Below are 8,782 nucleotides of genomic sequence, written 5' to 3' on the forward strand. Positions count from 1 at the left end.
CCAATAGTAGTTTACATAGAAGTACCTGCTGTCCTGTGCTAACAGAGATCCCAGACCTGTGCGCAGGGAGTGTGTTCTTTCCCTTGGCAGCTGTCGGAAGCTGGCTCTGTTGAACCCTGACTGTGGTGTCCCAAGATGAGTGATATGGAAAAACACCTTTGGATGTGACAAGTGAAGTGCCTGGGACAACCAACCTGTGCCCTTCACCTTACAGGTGAAGCCAGAGCCTGCCCGAATGTCTGCCTGCCTCAGAGTGGCAAGGACTCGGCCCCTTCGTGCCCACGTGTGACTCACGCACTGTTTGTATTCCTGCCTGTTTCCACCTCGTAGGAGCTGTACTTATTTTTTGTATACGTTTTATTTAAATCGTTATTTAAATCATTGTCAGGTGGACTGACAAAAAGTACATTCTCCTGCAATCTTTACAAGGTAGAAGCCTGTTTTGCTGTTACGGGATTACATAATGAATGTGTCTAAAACGATTATTCGTTCGGATATTTTTCTTCAGATCAATTATGCAGCTACAGCAGAAAACTAGTTCTTTTATTGCAAATTTAATGAAAGTGGAACCGGATCAGTTGTTGGAAGGTCACGTGTAGCTTAGGCCTGTCAGCTGTGCAGCTGTGTAATGGTTATGCAACGCTGCCTTAGAACCACAGCCACCGTCAGCAAAACGTTTAGAACACTGTATGGAATTTCAAGGAAGACCCATACTTTCTTTGAACAGCAAACTGCTCGTTAACAAAACCAAGCCTTGGGTTTTTAGTACAGCCTTTCACTAGAGGCTCAGGCAGTACGTCCCACCTGTGCTCAGGGAGTACATTGCTTAACGGCAGCCTTCTGGGTTACGGGCAAAGCTCCCTTCTCTGATGTGCCATCTTTGTTCCCAATTACTTCACCCCTTGAAAGTTAATAGGGCAGATAAAAAGACACTTACGTCAAAATGAAATCAAGGTTTCACTTCCTCTGGTCATGTTAACTGTGTGTAAAAGCTACTTGGTATTTGTTTTTAATTTTTTCCCTAAAGTAATAACGCACTAGTTTGGAAAGTTCAGAGGATGAAGAGGCGGACCCTCAGAAGCAGTTCCCTGCTCCCCCCGCCCTCCCCACTGCATATAGGCCTCCTTGCAGGCGGGCGGTTTGCTCAGCGCTTCCTTCCTTCCAAGGTCACTCACCTCCCTGTTTCCGAAGAGCAGGTATGTGCTGCTCCTTTTGACTCATCGTCCTGATCTTTGCCCCTCTACTTCCTCTTCCCTGTCATCTCAGGACAGCCATCCCATGTCACCTCTGTTTCAGCCGGCATGCGGTGTTTATGTGTCGGTGTTTATGTTCTGCATACACCCAGGTTACCCAACACCTAGTGTGCACCTAGTCTCTGCGTTTCCTTTTTGTTCTCCCCTTAGTTGTCTTGCCATTTCTTTGGCTGAGCTTCCTTTGAACCGCGTGCTAATTCTTCCCACATGTCCTGGTAGCCACAGCATAACGTTACACAAGGTCAGCCACACTGAGTCATCCATCCATCCTCATTTTTTCTTAGATGAGTGAAAGAAGACTTTTCCGACAATACCCATAGTGATGTGTTCAAGTTCTGCTCCGATCTGTATGCCGTGGGAGAGGCCCCGTAGGTCAATTCAGAAGCTCATTGTTAGGGAGGGGTATTTTACAGGAAGATACATAGAAAGATTGGATTATCGTTATTTAGCTAAATAGAAAAAGAACCGCTGGCTAAAGGTCCTGACAGCAGGGTGGGTGGGGAGATAAGTAACTGAGTCCCCAGAAAACTTAAGAATTATACCAGGGATGCCAGTTTCGTCCCAGAAGGAGGTGAGGAATTATATCAGGCAAAAAAGGACTCTGTTCCACGTCTGGCTGAAACCAGACTTTATTTTCTAGTCCCTCTTTTTGACCTAGGCGTCGTATCTGTCTTGATTAAATATCTGACTCTGTCTAGAAGGCCCATCCTGTTGCTTTGGGTTCTAAGAACATAAGTGATGAAAAAGTGTTGCCTAGTTCGTTGCTTCCCAAACACCATGCGCACAAAATCCCCTGGGTTCGTCAAATGCAGGTTCTGGGGCAGCAGGTCTGGCGTGGGGCCTGGGGCTCTGCGTTTCTCGCCAGCTCCCAGCAGGCCTGGTGCTGCTGGTCTGGGGACCACACTCATGGGGGGGGGGTGGCTGTCAGTTGCTTTGTACATTTCTCAAGGTGCAGGCCTGTGTCCTGTCCGGGTGTGGACTTCTCAGGGACAGGAGTTGGTCTTCCCAGATTGTGTCCCAGCCTCCTGAGGGGACTCAGGACAGTGGAATTCTCGGGGGAGGTTCTGCTTCTAGGCAGATGGGGAGTTCAGGGGAAAAAAACCACCTTATTCTGGAACCCTTCCCAGGCCTGTTTTTAAGCCTAATTTTGCTCAGAATCAAGGAAATCACCCTCTGCCTGCCTCCTCCTAAGGAAGGGGAAATTGAAATGAGTCAGATCCCCTCTGGAGTCAGGAGAGAAACAGCCTCGGCTCCGGCCTGTGCTTCCCCCACCGTGGTCACCTGGCCGCCAGCTGACTTCCCCTGTGTATACAGCGTCTGCCCTGCCCTGTTCCACTGTGTGCACAGGAGCAGTGGTTTGTGCGTCACCTACAAGAGTTTGTTTATCCCCCAGGCATGTAATTTGCCATCAAGGAATCAATCGCTTGTGTATTGGAGAAAAACAGCTGCTCTGGGTGGAGTTTTCATGACTTCAGATTCTGGGGATGAAACCTTACTATTCACCCACCCACAGTGTGGACCCGGGGAGGAACAGCGGTGCAAAAAAAGTCACCATCCCTGAGGCCGGCGTGGTTGCGGTCGGCGCTTGGCTTTTATCTCATTTACTCAGAACACGGTCTGAGGCCTAGAACGTTGTTTTTCTCCCCTTTCTATAGATGGAGGGCCAGGGCACAGGGGCAGTCAGGTCAGGGTCCCCCAGCTAGTGAGTGCTGGGGTTTGGTAAAGTATTTTAAATGCAAAGTATGTGACTCTGTTCTCTGTTATGCCTGGTTAAGAAGACAGAGAGAAAGAGGGAGACTGACCAAGTCCAAGAGAGCAGAGAGAGAGAGAAGAGAAACAGCTCTGCAACCGGACGGGAAGACCCTCCCCTGAATGCGCCCAGGAGACGTGGGTGATCCTGACCTCATGTACTGAGGGTTTTGGGTGATTCTCAGTGACCAAAGGTGCTGTTTTAACTTTCTTGCTAACCACACACAGGCTTCTTTTACAGTGTTTCTAAAGGTTTTACACATACGAGCAGTTGAGTTGGTTTTCAAGCTTTACTTTGGAGCATTGCAGCTCTGTCTGCGACCCCGGAAAGTCCCTTTGACAAAGGGCCTGTGCTATTGTTTCATTCCCCACGCTCTAAATGTGATAATTTGGAGTTGACATTTATGTCACTGTTTTCAGTCTCCTCTGCCCCACACACTCCCACGTGCACTCATGCACACATAGGTAAATGAAATAAAACAGAGGGCCAGAGGGCTGGGGCCCGTTTCATAATACTACTGTATGTATTGTCATTTCATATTCCAGAAGATTTTTCATCTCCATTCTGTTCCAACTGTGGTCCTCCCAAAAGGAAAGTTCTGATGACACACAAGTAAAGGACTTTTTTTTTTTTTTTTTTTTTAAGGAGGGCCCATCTCACACTGACCCATGCGGGGATCGAACCAGCAACCTTGGTGTTATCAGCACCACGCTCTGACCAACTGAGCTAACCGGCCACCCCAGTGATGTTTAATAAGGTTTTTTGATGCCTCATCTGAAAGAGAAATAGCTGAAGCTAACTATTCAAAGTTATATTTGCTATTTACTTTCTGTAGCATTTATTTTTTTATATTTGACGTTGGAAGTATATAGTGTTCTACACATTCTAAAAGGAACAAAATAATCCACAAGTACTTACCACCTACAGTAAAGAACAAAATTTGAAGATCTAATGGGCTTTTTAAGTGTTTCATGAATCAGACCCATCCAGCAACTGGAAGGGAGGAGCTCCGAGGGGTTGTACAAAGCGAATGGGTTTTATACGCAGAAGGGCCGGGGCTGGGGAGGTATTAGCAAAAGATAAGAAAGGATAAGATTCTTGTTAGGCCAGGTCCATCGTTTGAGGGGAAGGGAATGGCGGGGTCTTCAGGCAGATGACCTCGCCAGGTATTGATCAGGAAATTTCAGACTGATTTGTTTAAAATTCCACTCCTGGGAGAGGCTGCAACGGCAGTTGATTTAGTTTGGGTTTGGTGACTTGGCTCAGCAAAAGTGACTCCATTTTGGCCTGTTTTTTTTTAACACTAATTTCCAACCATCATAGTCCCTGATTTCACCTCAGTTCAGCAGACTGTTATCCACTAAGTTAACTAAATGTACAAAATGCTAATAGCTAAATATGTACATTTTTGGAAAACGGTGTCATAATTCATCATGATTTGTCGGCTTGAAAATGTTTTTCTTGGAATACCCTGTGCTCTCAATTCTGTACTTCCTGTGCAAACAGCACAATAGTTGGAACCGACTGCAGGCAGACTGCTTCGGCTTTGACTTCTGTCGTGTTACCCAGAATCGGGGAGGAGTGGACTTGTTTACTTGGTTTTCATTGAGGAACATTCTTTGTCTTCCAAGGAATACATGAGAAGAGTTCTTGTATTAGAACATGAAGCTCTGAGCAGTGGCTGGTCTGCTGACCGGCTGGCTGAGGTCTGAGAGGAAATGCCCTTTGGTCGGCAGATTGCAGGGAGAGGAAGTGGCCTGTATCGTGGGACTGTAAGAAAACAGTTGTTTCAATGGGGGACAGTCCTCGGCCCCCTTCAGAGAGCCTTGGTCTTGCAGTGATCACTTACAGAAGTGGCTCTGGGAATAGCCCGGGTGATGGCAGGGAGTGACGGGCCCGCCAGGAGGCTGTGCGTGGATCTCACCTCCGCAGACCCACCCCCTCCACGAGTGAAAGAAGCCTTGTGCGTCTTTGATATTTCATTCTCAAAATGAGCTCAAAACTGGAAGCAACCAGAGATAAAAAGGGGAAATCAGTTAAATTATGGTAACAGCTGTACAGGGGAAAGGAGCTTATGATATGTTGATGAATGACGGGAAAAACAGGTGTCAGCATACTGTGTGATTTCCAAAATCAGGCAAAAGTAATTCTGTGGTGACAGGTCAGAAAACTGGTTGTTTGGGGGCTGGGACATGGGCAGGGCAGGGGTAAGGAAGCTTTTGGGGCAGTTCCTTAACCTCGATCCACAGGGGGGGGTCATTGGGTGTCTACATACGTAAAAACACCTGAAATTTGTGCTTGTCACTGTATGAAAATTATACCTCAATAAAAAAGAAGACATTGTGTACATATTGTGTGATTTCGTTTGTAAAGTTCATGAGCAGGAAAACGGGGCTATGACGTAGATGTCAAGAGGGGATGACTGGAAATAGGAGAGGGAGCTTCTGGGGTGGGGGGCGGTCGTGTTAGAATTCTTGGTAGGAGCTGTGGTCACACAGGTTTACTCTCTGCGGTAGTCCAGTCATGCGCTGGATTTGTGATTTCCTGTTGGGCTGCTATGCTTCAGTACGAGATGACTCAAAATATTATATCAGTATGGTCCTGGATTTTTGGTTGCAAAAATATATGCAAAGAAAAAGAACTGGAAGGTATTGTATTAGTTTGCTGTGGCTGCTGTAACAAAACACCACAAACTTAGTGGCCTCAAACAGTACAAGTGTGTTATTATCTCACAGTTCTAGAGGTCAGGAGTGGGACTCGGGTCTCAACTGAATCAAGGTGGCAGCAGGCCCCTTACGATTACATTGGGCCACCTGGGTAATCCAGGCCAGTTTCCCTACTGTAAGGTCATCTGAGCAGCACCCCGAATTCCCCTTTATCATGTGACCTGACGTTTTCACAGGTTCTGGTGTCACAGGTGGACATCCTGGGGGGCCATTATTCTGCCAACCTCAGAAATACAATAAAAAGTGAAGAATGCAACTTTCTAAGTTTAAGGGCCATCCCCCATCCCTTTTTTCTGACCGGAATTTTCCTCGGAATACACGGACGTACTGCTTTTGGGATGAGAAAAATTCGATCTCGGTTGTATGGATGGTGTCCCCCAGGTGTGGTCCGTACCTGGACAGTCCTGAGCAGCTAACAGCGTACTTGAGCCTTTAACATCCAAAAAGATGAATTAAAAAGCACTTAGGCCTTGAGCAGATCACCACCTGTTACTACTGCCCTCAGAAACTCTTCTGCTCCTTCCAGACGTGTAGTACAATCTTACCCAGCACAACAGCTTTTCTGCATGAACTTTTGGTCAAACTTCAAATTTTGAAATAGAGGGATGCTTTTACTATGGAATTTTAAAAGTATGTGAAACAAACGAATTACATTTGAGAAACGGAGTATGGGCAACTTGCCAGCGATACCTCAGCGTTCCTTTGCCCAGCAAGGTCTCCTGGTCACCTTCCCAGTGTGTTTGAAAGGACAATGCTACCCCTGCCCACGGTGAAAGGACAATGCTACCCCTGCCCACGGAACCGCAGAGTGTGAAGCTGGCACGGGCTTCTCCCGTCTCAACCCTTCACTTTCCCTGCCAGCCCTCTTGGGTGTTCTCTGGGTCACTGGCTGAATGCACCCCAAAATACGTCTGTTGCAACAGACTGGATAAAGAATGAGTTGGAAGGAAAAGACCTTCCAGGCGGAAGACGAGAAACCAGCCAAGGTGAGTCTGTTCTCTGCTCACCCACCCCTGAAATCCTGCTGGGGCTGAGGTCGTCACAGTCTTCGGGACAAAGAACAATTGAGAAGAAACAGCAACTGACGGCCTCTGTGCTTCCCATGAGGGCTGCAGAGTTAAACAGGAGACATAAATTCCTATTATTGTATTTTCACTTTATGCCGTGGCTGTCCTGTAACTGCTATAAACACAACCTCTCATCCTACTCACAGGCCTAAAATTACTCCCAGGCACAAGCTTCCTGGTCCCAGGAGAGAGATCCTGGCTGCTAAATGGGGGTGCAGATCAAGTCCACAAGGTCACCCTGCAGGGGAAGGAGATGCAGGTGTCAGTGGGCCACCCCACCGTGGTCAAGGTCTTACAGTGCTATTTGTGTGGCCTCCTGAGTAGCTGTGACAAATGACGTTATCAGAGCAATCCTAGGAGCCACTCCCTGCCCTCCACCCCACCTCATAATTCAAAAGTCAGGCACAAACCTCAGACAGACCATCAGGTCCCAGCAGCATTTTCTGGCAGCTCGCAGCCGTAAACCAGGGGGATGCAAGTGTCTTCTCGGTTCCTAATTGCAGAGCTGTTTCCCTGTTTTGCCTTTAGTCATGTATTTTAGTCATTGACGCCAGAAAACAGCTCCCTTCCAGTTCCTTCCTGCCTCTGACCATCCGCCAGTTACAAATAAACTGATAAATACCAAGGTGGGTGTTTTACGTACAGTGGGAATATCAGGCAGAGCGTGTCTGCAGCTGTGTGGTTTATGTGTAGCTCCAGGTCCCTTGGGTTGGCCTTTGGCAGCTAGGGTGTTTTCATCACTGAGCCCATCTGTGTCAGGCCCTTGTTTTGGGCTGTGGGGAGGGGTCCCGGGGCCTTGGCTCTGAGTGGCTACAGCCCTCCCAGATGCTGCCCGCCTCCAAGAAAAGGGGCATTGTCAGCTCTGATTGCCCTGTCTGTGGTTGCAACCAAAGCAGCGTGTTCTCTTGCTTCTCGAGACCCAGAAAACAAATCCTTGTTTCCTAAATGAAAACAAAATCAGCACTGGGGGAGGCGGTGGGAGATGCTCTCCAAGGATCTGAGAGTCCTTGGCAGAAAAGAGCAGAACGCTTGTATTTAAAACCCCCTTGATCAGGGCCTGTTTAGAAGTCGTCCACTGGGTGGTAAGAAAAGAGAAAGAAAGCATTGAAAACGTTTTGACTCCTACCTATTTTTCAACCCTACCACAGTTCACATGGACGTAATGATGCATTTTGGGGGCTCTCTGCCGGAGGCACTTGGTGTGCCTGAGGGACCCCTATAGGAGGCAGTCTTATGAGAGTGTAATAACGTGAGCAAACCCTGGACCCAGAACCAGTGGCAGGTGAACTGATTCTGACCTTTGCATCAGGGTGTTACTCGGTGGAACTGAATCATGAGGGATGGATGAGATTTCAGAGGGCAGAGACTGGTGGGAAAAAGACCTTCCAGGGAAAAGAGGCTCAAAGTTCTAGAGGGCCACATGACAGGGAGAGAGGCGTGAGCTTCCGGACAGCGAGTCCTCAGGCAGCGGCATGATGGACCTGGTTTTCAGCCCTTGGCTCCTGGGGCCCAGGAAAACTAAAATTGTGTCTGTCTATCCCTGTTTCCCCATTGTGTTTACAAGTCTGAGAGCTAGCACAGGCATACATTTGCTGAAAAGGCAGGGTTTTGTATTTAAAATTCGAAGGGACATTTTTATCAGTAACAGCACAAAGAGTCTTGGAATTCCACAGACTTTTCTGCAGCCTCCTCTCATTTTTCCAGGGATCTACCTGGCAGGATACTCGGTAGTTGACTGTACAGTCCTTCATCCGCTTCATCCACTGGGGCGGTTTCTGGACCGTGATTCCAGGCTAGTAGTCCATCTCGACAAAATTAAATCTTAAGCATTCTTTTCATTCGCCGTAATTGGTTACTTCTGGGTCTGTTGAGTGCCATCCACCCAACAGTTTCCAGCCTTTCTCTGTTCTCAGCAGTAAATGCTACTGAAATACTCTGTATGCAAAGGGGCTTTTTGGGTGCGTGCAGAAACCCAACCAGCGTCTT

The 8,782-nt window shown here is 47.7% G+C and overlaps 1 non-coding gene across 1 annotated transcript; it reads right to left on the minus strand.

The window, feature by feature from the left end:
• Positions 1 to 3,665: 3,665 nt before the first annotated feature.
• TRNAI-GAU (transfer RNA isoleucine (anticodon GAU)) lies at positions 3,666 to 3,739 on the minus strand. Its single transcript has one exon. It is a non-coding gene; the product is annotated as a tRNA-Ile (tRNA).
• Positions 3,740 to 8,782: the final 5,043 nt, after the last annotated feature.

This window comes from Rhinolophus ferrumequinum, chromosome 21 (assembly GCF_004115265.2).
Source record: "Rhinolophus ferrumequinum isolate MPI-CBG mRhiFer1 chromosome 21, mRhiFer1_v1.p, whole genome shotgun sequence".
Taxonomy (NCBI): domain Eukaryota; kingdom Metazoa; phylum Chordata; class Mammalia; order Chiroptera; family Rhinolophidae; genus Rhinolophus; species Rhinolophus ferrumequinum.